Source organism: Acanthochromis polyacanthus, chromosome 13 (assembly GCF_021347895.1).
Source record: "Acanthochromis polyacanthus isolate Apoly-LR-REF ecotype Palm Island chromosome 13, KAUST_Apoly_ChrSc, whole genome shotgun sequence".
Lineage (NCBI taxonomy): Eukaryota > Metazoa > Chordata > Actinopteri > Pomacentridae > Acanthochromis > Acanthochromis polyacanthus.
This window is the reverse complement of record NC_067125.1, coordinates 1,122,867-1,137,934: the sequence shown is the minus strand read 5'-3', so window position 1 is coordinate 1,137,934 and position 15,068 is coordinate 1,122,867. Positions and strand designations below refer to the sequence as shown.

At 40.8% G+C, this 15,068-nt stretch overlaps 1 long non-coding RNA gene and 3 other non-coding genes across 4 annotated transcripts; 2 read left to right on the top strand and 2 right to left on the bottom strand.

The window, feature by feature from the left end:
- Nucleotides 1–1,136: 1,136 nt before the first annotated feature.
- On the bottom strand, nucleotides 1,137–1,208 carry trnag-ucc (transfer RNA glycine (anticodon UCC)). Its single transcript has one exon. It is a non-coding gene; the product is annotated as a tRNA-Gly (tRNA).
- A 400-nt stretch (nucleotides 1,209–1,608) lies between these two features.
- LOC127536936 (uncharacterized) lies at nucleotides 1,609–6,726 on the bottom strand. Its single transcript, XR_007946176.1, has 2 exons — nucleotides 6,053–6,726; nucleotides 1,609–2,219 (listed from the first exon to the last, which is right to left on the bottom strand). It is a non-coding gene; the product is annotated as an uncharacterized LOC127536936 (long non-coding RNA).
- trnas-aga (transfer RNA serine (anticodon AGA)) lies at nucleotides 2,013–2,094 on the top strand. Its single transcript has one exon. It is a non-coding gene; the product is annotated as a tRNA-Ser (tRNA).
- trnas-aga (transfer RNA serine (anticodon AGA)) lies at nucleotides 5,847–5,928 on the top strand. Its single transcript has one exon. It is a non-coding gene; the product is annotated as a tRNA-Ser (tRNA).
- Nucleotides 6,727–15,068: the final 8,342 nt, after the last annotated feature.

Below are 15,068 nucleotides of genomic sequence, written 5' to 3'. Positions count from 1 at the left end.
TTCACTTGGGTGTGCACAGCCCTCAATGGCATAATGCAGGAAACAGCTTGAAATAAACATGATAGGTTAATTTGCCATGAGGGCAGGTGATGGTCACAGTCACAAAGAAGAAAAAAATTGCATGAAGCTTAAGTAATGACGCCATGGTTGGTTGGTGTCATTTTTGAGCGGATTTGCAGACAAAAACAAAAAAAGAACAGCAGCCTCAGATTTATTCTGAGACAGAAGATTTATAGTAGAGAAAAAAATAATAAAGGGGACAATGGGACAGGTAAATTTCAAGCTTGTTATTTAAGTTGCAGCACACCTATTAACGTTAGTTTGAAACGGTTAACATTAACAGACTGAACTGGACTTAATAACAGGAGTGCATATAATTTTAGTAAGTTATTCTTGTGAGTATCAGCTGCGCTGGGTATGTAAATCGGGCCATCCAGCTGCGGTGCTGATCCGACGCCACTCGTGCCAAAAATCCGGACAAATGTCACTTGATCAAGGAGCAAATCTGCATCACATGAGATCAGCTGACTTTGGGTGTGCAGTGTGTGCGCTGTGCACAGCGGTGTGGGAACGACCTGCTTCGCTTGCTGCCTCCGTGACCCGGCCCCGGATAAGCGGAAGAAAATGGATGGATAGATGGAGAACAGAAATTAGTACCACAGGAGTTCTTGTGGCCAAGTGGTTAAGGTGATGGACTAGAAATTCACTGGGGTCTCCCCATGCAGGTTTGAAAACATTGAACTGTTTTCTGCTGTGGCAGTAAGACATAGGTTGAAAATCCCCTCCAAACAGTTAATCCTGGCCATCTATGAAACTAGAAGAGATGATGATATTTAACTGATGATCTTATTATGAGCAAGTCTGAATATCATGTCAGTTCTGCAAAGTCATTCACCTTCTATGTACAGGATGAGAGTGATGGCTTCAATTGTTACACGTTTCCTTCTGCAGTGCATGTTTGAGGCCCCAGCTTCAGACTATGACATGCCCGTCAGTTTCTTTCTGCAAGACACAAAGATCAACCTTCAGACTGAGAAACAGAAACATTACTATTCACATTCTGTGACGAAGTGTTTAGTTGTGTCAGTTAAACCATCACAAATACTAAGCACACAACATTTCATGACCAGCACACATGCGATGGCCGGGAATCGAACCCAGGTCAACTGCTTGGAAGGCAGCTATGCTCACCACTATACCACCATCGCTATGAAATGGACTGTTTTTGTGTGCTCTCAGGAGTTCAAACGGATAAGAGAAGTAGGTGCAGAGAAAAGGGAGGAAATGAGCATCAGCCAGAAGCCCTGATCTCTGTCACGACACACAACATCTTAGTATTTTCTACAGCAAAACAACCTGATGAAAATGAAACTAAATCTTGAATCATTCTCGAAACAACTTCCACATAATGGGAAAGTGATATTGATGAGCCTATTGATTCCACATTCCCATGGTCTGCAGTCTTTTTTTTATAACTTTCTTTTCAGACTTTGGCTAGAGTCATTTTGTTGTTTATAGCCTGTATTATATTTTGAACTGCTGGTATTGATTTCAGATTGTCCTTTGGTGCACTGCAATTATACGGGGCAAACTAACTTTATTTTGTTCTGTTGTTGTGTTATAACTTAGTACTGTGTTTGATGATCTCTGTCAGATGAGAAGATGAGGTGGAGGACAGTGGAGGAAGTTCCATGGTGTAATGGTCATCACTCTGGGCTCTGGATCCTGGTGTCCCTGGACTTAATGGAGATGATAGGGGATGAAAAGTTGTGTGCATTTTTCTGACCACCAAGCCTGTCCTCCAGTACCCACCAACTTTAACCTCCACCAACAGGTGAGCAGAGACTCTGCTGACCTCAGGAGATCTGCACGGAGCAACAGGGAGAGACGGAGCTCCAATATTTAAGTGATTAGATAAATGCGTAAAGCAAGGGTGGGAACACGACAGATGTTTGTATGTGAAGCCAAATTTTGCGCTTTCATCACACAGAACAGAAAGCAGTAGCACAGGAGTTGTCATGGCTGAGTGGTTAAGGCGATGAACTAGAAATCCATTGGGGTCTCCCTGCGCAGGTTCAAATCCTGCTGACAATGTTCGACTCTTTCCTGCAGTGGCAATCTATGAAATAAGAAGAGATGATGTTTAACTGATGATCTCATAATAAGTGTGTGAGAAAGTCCTGATTTGAATATCATGTCATTTCTGCACAGGCACTCACCTTTGATATAGAGGATGTGAGTGATGGTTTCAATTGTCATATGTTTCCTCCAACAGTGCATGTATGAGGCCCCAGCTTCAGACTCTGACATCTCCATCAGTGTACTTCTTCAAGAATTTAAACCCACCAGGTTGATCCAGATTACGTTTAACTCTGTAAATTCGACATTTTTTAGCCTATTCAATTCCATAAATGTTCTGCTTGGATGTTAAAGGAGGTCTTCCTCACATTTTGGTGTATTTTAACCCTTCCATGGTCTAAATTCTTTGAACAGATCTTGTGCTGTAATCAATGTCTAACTGAGTTTTTATTTTCATTGCAGTGGTTGATTTTTCCAGAGCAAGATCAATGATTTTTAATACATCTTTCTCCACTTTTATTTATTATTGAAGGCTCTGGACATTGTTGGACTGTCTTGGTTGACACGTCTATACAATGTCACGTGGGCATTGGGTACAGTACCTGTGGAGTGGCAAACCGGGGTGGTGGTCCCTATTTTCAAAAAGGGGGACCGGAGAGTGTGTGCCAACTACCGGGGTGTCACACTTCGCAGCCTCCCCTTGAAAGTTTACTCTAGGGTGCTGGAAGAGAGGCTCCAACTGATAGTCGAACCTCGGATTCAGGAGGAGCAATGCGGATTTCATCCCGGTCATGGAACAGCAGACCAGCTCTTTACCCTTGTGGAGCTGCTGAGGGGGTCATGGGAGTTTGACCTGCCAGTCTACATGTGTTTTGTGGATCTGGAGAAGGCCTATGACCATGTCCCCCGAGGGGCACTGTGGGGGGTACTGCGGGAGTATGGGGTACCGGGCTCATTGCTACGAGCCGTTCGGTCCCTGTCCGACCCAAGTGAGAGCTGTGTCCGCATACTCGGGACTAAATCAGACACGTTTCCAGTGGGTGTTGGACTCCGCCAAGGCTGCCCCTTGTCTCCAATCCTGTTTGTGGTTGTCATGGACAGGATCTCAAGGCGCAGTCGTGGTGGGGAGGGTGTCCGGTTTGGGGCTCTCAGGATCGCATCTCTGCTTTTTGCAGATGATGTGGTTTTGTCGGCATCCTCCGACCTTGACCTCCAGCACGCACTGGAGCGGTTTGCAGCCGAGTTGAAGCAGCAGGGATGCAGATCAGCACCTCCAAGTCCAAGGCCATGGCTCTCTGCCGGAAACCGGTGGATTGATCCCTCTGGGTTGGGGGGGAGTTGCTTCCCCAAGCGAAGGAGTTCAAGTATCTCTGGATCTTGTTCACGAGTGATGGGAAAATGGAGCGAGAGATAGACAAGCGGATTGGTGCTGCGGCAGCAGTAATGCGGACGTTGTACCGGACCGTCGTGGTGAAGAGGGCGCTGAGCTGTAACGCGAAGCTCTCGATTTACCAGTCCATCTACGTTACAACCCTCACCTATGGTCATGAGCTTTGTGTAGTGACCGAAACGGATACAAGCGGCCGAAATGAGCTTCCTCCGTAGGGTGTCTGGACTCAGCCTTAGAGATAGGGTGAGTAGCTCAGACATCCGGAGGGAGCGCGGAGTAGAGCTGCTGCTCCTTCGCATCGAAAGGAGCCAGTTGAGGTGGTTTGGCCATCTGATTCGGATGCCTCCAGGGAGACTTCCTTTGGAGGTTTTCCGAGCACGTCCGTCTGGGAGGAGACCCCGGGGTAGACCCAGAACTCGCTGGAGGGATTATATATCTCGTCTGGCCTGGGAACGCCTCGGGATCCCCCAGGGAGAGCTGGAAAGCGTTGGTGGGGGGAGGGACATCTGGAACGACCTGCTTGGCCTGCTGCCTCCACGACCCGGCCCCAGATAAGCGGAAGAAAATGGATGAATGGATGGAGAACAGAAATTAGTACCACAGGAGTTCTTGTGGCCAAGTGGTTAAGGTGATGGACTAGAAATTCACTGGGGTCTCCCCATGCAGGTTCGAAAACATTGAACTGTTTTCTGCTGTGGCAGTAAGACATAGGTTGAAAATCCCCTCCAAACAGTTAATCCTGGCCATCTATGAAACTAGAAGAGATGATGATATTTAACTGATGATCTTATTATGAGCAAATCTGAATATCATGTCATTTCTGCAAAGTCATTCACCTTCTATGTACAGGATGTGAGTGATGGCTTCAATTGTTATACGTTTCCTTCTGCAGTGCATGTTTGAGGCCCCAGCTTCAGACTACGACATGCCCGTTACTTTCTTTCTGCAAGACACGAAGCTCAACCTTCAGACTGAGAAACAGAAACATTACAGAATATGATACACAACATTGATACTATTCACATTCTGTGACAAAGTGTTTAGTTGTGTCAGTTAAACCATCACAAACACTAAGCACACAACACTTCATGACCAGCACACATGCGATGGCCAGGAACCAAACCCGGATCAACTGCTTGGAAGGCAGCTATGCTCACCACTATACCATCATCACTATGAAATGGACTGTTTTTGTGTGCTCTCAGGAGTTCAAACGGATAAGAGAAGTAGATGCAGAGAAAAGGGAGGAAATGAACATCAGCCAGAAGCCCTGATCTCTGTCACGACACACAACATCTTAGTATTTTCTACAGCAAAACAACCTGATGAAAATGAAACTAAATTAACCCTATAAAGTACAGTCAATTTCCGCCTGAAATTTCTACTGAAGATGTACGCAAAGTAAATTGAATGCCGTTCTTGAACTGTTTGGAGTACATGCATGGTTATGGTCTCATTTGAAAGCTGACAACCTGAATCTTCACCCAGTGCAGTCAGAATTATTCTAAGTGCTACTGGCACAGAGTATTGTATGTTGGAAGACAATTTTTTCCCTAATAAAACACCTGAAAATAAGTGTGGCAGCACTGTGAAAGCTTGAAAACACAATATTGCAACAGCCTGGGTTCTTACATAGTTCAGGACAACCTTGCTAAGCCAACTGTTTTCTATTCAGCAGGCTCATTGGCTACAAGGCTTGTCAGTCAAAAATTTCCTTCGACTTGATTTACTCGCGGTTACTAGGGAAACAAGCCCCGTCCAATTTTGTCACAAGCGACAACGGTTGGCTGTTAGGCTCAGGAAGGCCGACCAGAGTCACTTGATTGGTTGAAATGCGATGTCAATCAAAAGGTTAGCCTTCAGCTGCCATTTTGAGCAGCAGTTTGGTAAAAAAAAAATATGCCACATAAGCTTATATAAAGATGTGAAGAGAAATGTAGAGAGTACAGAGCGCGCATTGTGTGCACGAAGCCGAGCTATTTGTGGATTATTTACTGATTTCAAGACATGTTTTGGACAAAATATTTTACTTGGCTAGTTTTGTCTGGATGCCCAAGCTTGGATTATGGCCGTGTCTCATGGAAATTTTTCATTTCTGACCAGTTATGAACCTTCAAATGTGAGTTATGCTGTTTATGTGATTTGTTGTTTGTTGGACAAATGTGTTTATATTACCCACTGTGGTAATCACATCTGAAAGTGAGCAGAGACCCTGCTGACCTCAGGACAGCTGCACGGCGCAACAGGGAGAGACGGAGCTCCAATATTTAAGTGATTAGATAAATGCGTAAAGCAAGGGTGGGAACACGACAGATGTTTGTATGTGAAGCCAAATTTTGCGCTTTCATCACACAGAACAGAAAGCAGTAGCACAGGAGTTGTCATGGCTGAGTGGTTAAGGTGATGGACTAGAAATCCATTGGGGTCTCCCTGCGCAGGTTCAAATCCTGCTGACAATGTTGGACTCTTTCCACAGTGGCAATCTATGAAATAAGAAGAGATGATGTTTAACTGATGATCTCATAATAAGCGCGTGAGAAAGTCCTGATTTGAATATCATGTCATTTCTGCACAGGTGCTCACCTTTGATATAGAGGATGTGAGTGATGCTTTCAATTGTCATATGTTTCCTCCAACAGTGCATGCATGAGGCCCCAGCTTCAGACTCTGACATCTCCATCAGTGTACTTCTTCAAGAATTTAAACCCACCAGGACTATCCAGATTACATTTAACTCTGTAAATTCAACATTTTTCAGCCTGTTCAATGTTATAAATGTTCTGTTTGGCCGTTAAAGGAGGTCTTCCTCACATTTTGGTGTATTTTAACCCTTCCATGGTCTAAATTCTTTGAACAGATCTTGTGCTGTAATCAATGTCTAACTGAGTTTTTATTTTCATTGCAGTGGTTGATTTTTCCAGAGCAAGATCAATGATTTTTTAATACATCTTTCTCCAGTTTTATTTGCTCTACCTGTGGGTTTCAACTATTATAACTTTTTTCATTTAATAAATGACTAATAACACACTTTGATCTTCATGTTTGTTTGCTTATTTGTTGAAAAGTGGAATTTAATTTTCCATGTTGGATAATCACAGCTTTTTTATTTGGACAATGTTTATCCTCTTCCATGGCAAAAATGAATTGTTAAAATGAAAATAGAAAAAAGATCTTTTGTAAAGCAGTAAAACTAATGTTTTTATTTTTGTTCTGATCTTTTTCTCGCCATTTTCAATTATATTCAATTAAAATATGCCCTGAAAAATCCAAGTAAAAAACACGTAGAAGCCATAACAACAAGTGTCTCATCTTTTCAACAATAAATAATTAGTAGTAGTTGTGTGTTTTTTTTTTCCTGTAAATAGCGAGCTTTCATCCACTGGATAATAAGTACACCGCTCGGACCGGCGTCAGTGGAGAGAATGATAGTCATTGCACAACCGAAGCTTAACGTTTCACCCGTGTGGCACACATTAACAGGCTTCCCTCAACACAGCCGACCCACAATCAGTAACCCTCACCGGTAAACACACAGGCGGGAGGCCGCTCTTCATCTAACAGTGCAACTTTAGAAACGTAGCCCTTGGCTCCCGGATGTGGAACAAGATGGACGTCTGAAGCGAGAGCTCCGCAAAGTTAGGCAAATAAAACCCCCTGAATCCAGCTACACGATTTACTATCTTCACAGAAGACTCAGAATATGAGCGGGGGATTGAGAAGCAGAACGATGACGGATAAATCAGAAAGAACAGATCCCAAAGTTATCGATGCGAGTTCGAGTGATGCTAATGCTAACCCCGCTAGCAAAATCGAGCACGGCAGTAAGACGTCTCATCTGACCCTAAAAGACATAAGTGACCAGATAAGTGGCCTTCGGACCGAGCTCAATGGAGATTTTATGTCATTCAAAGAAGATTTCAAGAGAGAAATGAAGGAGGAACTGACTGAGTTTAGACATGAAATCAACCAGCAGCTAGCTGCCACTAAGCTAACTCTGCAGGACCATGACGATAAACTCGAGGAGGCCGCAGCACGTATTGAGCAATTGGAAAGATGGTCAGCCACGGCTCACGAAGTACTGCAAGATACTTTAAAAGAACAAAGATTTCTGAAAGATAAAGCTAACGACGTGGAGTCAAGAGCAAGACGTAATAACCTCAGGATATACGGGGTACGCGAGGAAATGGAGGGCTCCTCTATGATTCATTTTGTGGAGAAGCTGCTAGTGAATGAAAAGTTGATTGACGAGGGGACAGATGCCCAAATTCAACGCGCACATCGCTCACTTGGGCCGAAACCAAGCCCAAACACACCCCCGAGATCAATAGTTGTGAACTTTCTGCAATATCGTGTTAAGGAAACTGTTCTCCGAAATGCCTGGAAAAGGAAGATTCAACTCGGGGAAAACACTCTCTCATTTGACCATGATTACACATCTGAGGTGATCCAGCAGCGTAAAGCTTACAAAAAGATAAAAGTGGTTTTGAGAGAGAAGGGAATTCGCTTCCAGACACCATATACCCGGATGCGCATTCATTGGGAGAGTGGCCCCGCTATGTATAACAGCGCAGATGAGGCAGAAAAGGACTTACGTCGGAAGGGGCTACTTGACAACCACGGCACCGGCGGAGGAGAAGCCAGCGGCGCGCATCCTCGGAACATGGAGCCGACTCCCCCTTGGCAACAAGCACACCGACGCGGAGAGAGAGAAGCCGGCCAGCGGGCGCGGGAACGCCTCCAGGAATTCCAGTGGAAAAACACGACTTGAGCAAAGAGGGCGAGTGACGGACATAGATGCCAAAAAGAAATAAGTATAATCCGACTAGGGACAATATTGTGATATCCTATACAAGAACACTGATTTGTGTTGTCGTTAAGATTCACATTTTTTTTTTTTTTTTTTTGCCTAACTTAAAGGAGCTAGAACACCTTAGGTAGAATTAGTGGAAAGTTCACTGATTCCATGAGGGGGCCCTTTCTTAAAGGGAGGCCTCCCCCCTTGCCTGCAAAAGGTAAGCATTTGGGACTATTGATTACCCTACCTTGGGAGTCTATTCATTTGTGTGATGTTCAATTTAAAGTTCAGTTTTGTTTTTGTTCAGTATATTTGAGTTCTTTGAAAGTTTTTATTTTTCAGACACGCAACCAATTTAAAACATTTCTTTTATGGTGCAGAGCTATAAACTTAGAATAATGTCATTGAATGTCAATGGATTAGGTAACCCAGTTAAACGAGCAAGGGTGATGAAGAAGATTAGAAAAGATGATATGCATATTATTATGCTTCAGGAAACTCATTTAGGACCACAGGAACATGAGAAACTTGCAAAATTTGGCTATAACGTTTTTTATAGTTCATTCTCACAAAATCATAGAAGGGGTGTAGCAACACTGATCTCCAAAAAATTGAAATGTGATGATTTAAAGGAAATCAAAGACACAGAGGGTCGATTCTCCATAGTAAAGGGTAAAGTTGAAAATAACTTGATGACAATGGTGAACATTTATGCTCCTCCCGAAAGTGAAATGTCATTCTACAAAATGTTACTTGATACCGTGATAGCTCAAACTGAAGGCATTTGTGTGTGTGGAGGGGACTGGAATGTGGTTTTAAATCTTAAATGGGATACTACCAGTAACAACAGAAGTAAAAAGAAAATCACAAACCGACTTAACACAATTCTGGGGGAAACTGGTATGGTGGATGTGTGGAGGAAATTTCACCCCACTGTGAAAGATTACACATTTTATTCCTCACCTCACTTGGTTCATTCAAGAATTGACTATTTTATAATAAGGCAGGAAGACTTACACAGGATAAATGAATGTAGGATTGGGGTTGCAGATGTTTCGGATCACAATGCAATTTATTTGACCATCAACCTACAGAATAACCCCAAAAACGTAGTATGGAAACTTAATGTAGGATTACTAAATAACCAATCAGTAGTTAGTTATGTTAAACAGGAAATTAAAACCTTTATGAAAGAAAATGACAATGGAGAGGTAGACTCATCAATTTTGTGGGACTCACTAAAAGCAGTCCTCAGGGGGAAATTAATTGCCAAGGCAACACACATAAAGAAAACCAGAAAAGAGGAATATAGCAGATTGACGAGGGACCTAAAGGAACAAGAAGATAAATTAAAGCTTAAAAAAGACCAAGACACACAAAAGGAGATTCAAAATTCAAAATCACGACTTGAAAAATATTTGGATGATGAAGTAGAGAAAAAAGCCAGATACACCAAACAGTCATATTACGAATTAGGACCAAAGTCAGCTAAGCTGCTTGCTCGGAAATTGCGTAAACAACAGGCAGATTCAACTATTCTAAAAATTAAAGACCCCATCACCCAAAAAACGTTGACAGAACCGAAAGAAATTGAACACATTTTTTATGAATATTATAGCAACTTATATTCACCTCAGGACAATTCTGATAAGGGATCAATTAAAACATTTTTAGACCAATTAGAGCTTCCCAGTATTGGAGAAATCCAAAATAAAAGATACTTGCTGAAATTACACCAAAAGAACTCGAAAAAGCAATAGGAAGGTTGAAGACAAATAAAACACCTGGTAGCGATGGCTTCCCTGGCGAGTGGTACAAGATGTTTAAGGAAGATCTGCAACCACTGCTACTTAAAACGCTAAATTATATTCATAAAGAAGGTAGGGCCCCCCCATCATGGAGGGAGGCGATAATTTCATTAATTCCCAAGGAAAATAAAGATCGAGAAAATTGCTCCAACTATAGACCAATTTCAATTTTAAATGTCGACTATAAATTATACACATCAATTATCTCCAAGCGATTTGAAACTTTTATCTCAGATATAATAGATGAAGATCAGACAGGTTTTATAGTCGGCAGACAAACACAAGATAACATTAGAAGAAGCCTCCAAATTATTCATAATATTAATAAAAATAAGATTAAAGCTGCCTTACTTAGTTTAGATGCGGAGAAGGCCTTTGATCGGGTCAATTGGGACTTTTTATACCAAACCTTAGAGAAATTTGGCCTTACTAAAGAAGCTATTCAGTGTATAAAGACAATTTATGATAAGCCCACGGCAAGATTAAAAGTGAATGGATCCCTGACAGATCGGTTTGAGCTTGGAAGAGGTTGTAGACAGGGGTGTGGATTGAGCCCTATCCTCTTTGCGTTATATATCGAACCACTGGCGCAGGCGATCCGACAGAAAGCTGATTTGAAGGGAATTATGTTTAATGGAAGGGAGCAGAAGATTGGATTATTTGCAGATGACATATTGATGTATCTCAACGATATTAACATAGGTTTACCCAAATTAGTGGAGCTTTTAGATGAATACAATATACATGCAGGATACAAACTGAATATTTCTAAAACTCAAATTTTGCTTTTCAACCATACACCCTCTACTGAAATTTCACATAAATATGACCTAAAATGGAGCGTCAACAAAATTAAATACCTAGGAGTATTCTTGTCTAAAGACCCATCTTTATTATACGACTTCAATTATAACCCAATTAATCAAACAATCAGAACGGATATCCAGAGATGGTCCACATACCCCCTTGATCTTAGTGATAGAATAAATGTGGTGAAAATGAACATCTTACCAAGGCTGTTATATTTGTTTCAATCTTTACCTGTCGACGTACCACACAAACAATTCACAGAATGGGACAAAATGCTATCAAAATTCATTTGGGACGGCAAGAAGGCCAGGGTCAGATATTCAACACTACAGCTGTCAAAAGAGAAGGGGGGTATGGCCCTTCCCAATTTAAAAATGTATTTTTATGCTGCTCAATTGCGATTTCTGTGTTGCTGGTGTGACCCTGGATACTACGCTAAATGGAAAGAGATGGAGACATGCATCCCTGGGCTTAACATACAGACAATCATAGGAGAAGACTGTGTACCAACTGATCTAAAGAATGAAATTAATTCAATAACTAAATTTTCACTTGACATTTGGTTTATTGTTGCAAGACAACAGACACTAAATAAAGAAAGAAAATTATTGAGATGGATAGCTTACGACAAAGAATTTAGACCAGGAGTGCATGACTCCACATTTAAATATTGGATCACAAAGGGTGTCACAGCATTCTGTACTTTAATCAACAATGGTGAAATGAGGAGTTTTCAATATCTAAAGGAGAAATTTGACCTTAAAAATCAGGACTTTTTTAGATACTTACAGTTGAGAGAATATTATAACAAAGAAATAAGAGAAAGAGGAAGTGAACCCAACGCCGTTTTAGATGCACTATGTGGGGCATACCAACAGAAAACACGCAAAATTATATCAAAGCTGTATATTAGCCTAATGTCGTGCCAGAAACATTCAACTATATATGTCAAAGAAAAGTGGGAAAAGGAAACATTAACAACCATCTCTAATGAAGAGTGGTATCAAATCTGCCGACTATCTCAGACTTCTACAAATTCACAAAAATGGAGAGAATTTAATTGGAAAAACTTAATAAGATTTTTTATTACACCGTTGATAAAAAGTAAACAATTGTCCTCCCAACAAATATGTTGGAGGCAATGTGGTTGTATCAATGCAAACCACACTCATATCTTCTGGGATTGCCCGCAGATAAAAACCTTTTGGGCTTCAATTCACCTTTCCATATGTAAGATATTAAAATACAATGTATCAATGTCTTTCACAACATTATACCTTGGCCTCCTCACTGAAATTGTTCAGAAAGATGACCAATATTTAATTAAAATATTATTGACAGCCGGAAGGAAGGCAATAACAAGACGATGGCTTCAACCCGATCCACCCAGCCATTCTCAATGGATAAATGTTGTGCAAGAGATTTTTACAATGGAGAAAATTACCTTCGCTCTAAGGCTGAAAGCTGTTGAATTCAATGACAAATGGGAGAAATGGTCAATATATTATAAGTCAATAGATCAGGAAAACTGATGTTTTATTTTAAGTTAGCTAACAAGGGGAAATGGTTGCAGTCCTTTTTCTTTATGTTTTGTTTTATTTGTTTATTGTTGATAACCATGTAAACAATCATTGAAAAAACATGTTTAACTGTAAATGTGAAAACTGAAAAACCAATAAAAATCTAAGTTGAAAAAAAAAAAATGCCCTGAAAGCAAATATAAAGAACTGCAAAGACTGGAACAAAAAAATACATATTTTTTGTCGTGAAGACTCAGAAACAAAACTTCAAAATAATATTTTGTGTTTTAATTTATATCTGTTCTTATTATCACAGTCAGTGACTGAGTAAAACATGAACAATATAAAGTTATAACTTGAACTTCTTTCAAACTGATTTTTCTCTGAACAATGAAAATAAAGTGTGAGGTCAATGTGTGATGATTAGATCAACATAAACTACTAATATCCTGTTTAAGTGCTATAGAAGCGTCAGAGCAGCAGATTGTAAAGTCTGGTCCAGATAAGGAGCTCTACAGTGAGGCTGACCGTCCATCATAGCTGTCTAACCTGGACCTCACATCTCTGAAACCGTTGGAGCTCATTTTTAATCAGCTTCATCTGGATAAACTGACCACAGATTGGACGTTTTTACAACCACTTTCTCACCTCAAATCATCTGAAAACTACATTTTGTGTCACAATAACAGCAGTATTCCCAAAATACTTGTGTTTCCTCTGAAAGTTTCCTCCTCGATCTTTGCTGCTGGTCTAAATGCATTCTGGGTTATTTGGTTCCAAATCCTCACTCGTCTGGTCTGATGATCCTCCATAATGTGGGCGGAGCCAGAACACATCCAGGTATTTCATTGGTTCTTGATCAGATGCTGCTTTGAACTGGATCAGTACTTGGTCTCAGACTGATGACGTTTTATAAGAACACCAGAACTTAAAAGGAAACTTTTTTTTTTTCAACCTGAGGTCTGTTTTCATTTGTCATTTCATACATGTGAGTGATGGAGAAATGAATTTTCGACACAGCTCCAGTATTTAGCCAGGCAAGCAGCTTCGCAGCTCAGCTAGTGAAAAGTGTGGGGCGTTTTCACAAGAAAACGTGCGATTTCACGAGAAATCGCACGATAGCTCGCTTGATTGCTTTCTCACGTCCAGAGCTTTGGATACAGACCACAACAAATAGCAATCGCCAAGTAATGTGGAGGTTTTCGTTCACTTCTCATCTGTTTTATGTTGTAAATACCAGCGGTATTTTCTCTTAAACTTTTTGGGAATTAAATATAATCTAGATGGAAGATTTTCTGTGGAATTTAAGTGTTTTCTCAGTAGCATGACTGTTAGGAACCATTTTAGCTCCTGTTAGCACCTTTATTTATCCCATTGTGTGGTTTCCAGACTTTATGCTAAGCTAACTGGCTGCTGGCTGTAGATATGTGTGTAGATCACTACACACAATTAACACAACCACACACACAATACGCACAACACCTCAGGTCCTGTGCAAAATGAAACATACCATTCAAACAAAACCTTCTTATGTTACTACATGAAACACACACATTTCATGAGGATTAATTCTGTCTGAACCAGATACACACTGCTGTGTTTAACTTCAAACACTTTTAGCAGTTCTACCTCTCAGTGGTGAGATTACTGTCAGTGAAGTACACAGAGAAAGTACAAATACACAACATGGTACATTCACCAAACACAACACAAGATCAGTGAAAAAGTCTCCTATGATGATTAATGGCTGCTGGTTAGAGCTTTCATGTTTTCCTGAAGCAGAAGTTTAATTCAGTGTCACTCAAAGCCTGCTGAACCAGTCACATCATGATGTCTCCTGGCTTCGTTTCATGCAAATGATAATTCATTTCTTTTTTAAGGCCACCAATTATCCAAAATGTGCATCCCCAGCACATGAACACGGCAGCTCTTGTAGGTCAGTTGGTGTGCAGGTTAACAGCTTGGATCCAATTTTAGCAGACTTGAGCAGAAAACAGTCTACTGACGCAAACACAAGCGTTCAAAAGTTTGGGGTCACTTAGAAATGTAAAACATGAAAACCCAACTTTTGAACGGTGGTGTATGTAGATCTATAAAGTCCTCTCCAGTACTCACTGCAGCTCAAGCACACCAGCTCACCTACGACCGCTCAAACACTGCGTTATGATTTCCATATCCTTCTGTACACTACCGTTCAAAAGTTTGGGGTGATCCAGACAATTCCATGTTCTCCATGAAAACTCCCACTTTCATTCATGTGCTAACATAACTGCACAAGGGTTTTCTAATCATCAATGAGCCTTTCAACACCATTAGCTAACACAATGTAGCATTAGAACACAGGAGTGATGGTTGCTGGAAATGTTCCTCTGTACCCCTATGGAGATATTCCATTAAAAATCAGCCGTTTCCAGCTACAATAGTCATTTACCACATTAACAAGGTCTAGACTGGATTTATCATTTATTTAATGCTATCTTCATTGAAAAAAAATGATTTCAAGAAAAAGGACATTTCTAAGTGACCTCAAACTTTTGAATAGTAGTGCATATTTATATAATGTCATATTTTTTTAAATTAGTCATGTAAGATGAGATAATATTGATGATAGCTCGTGTCCTTGTTCCTCTTTTAGCACACATCACACAGTATTACAATAATTAAGA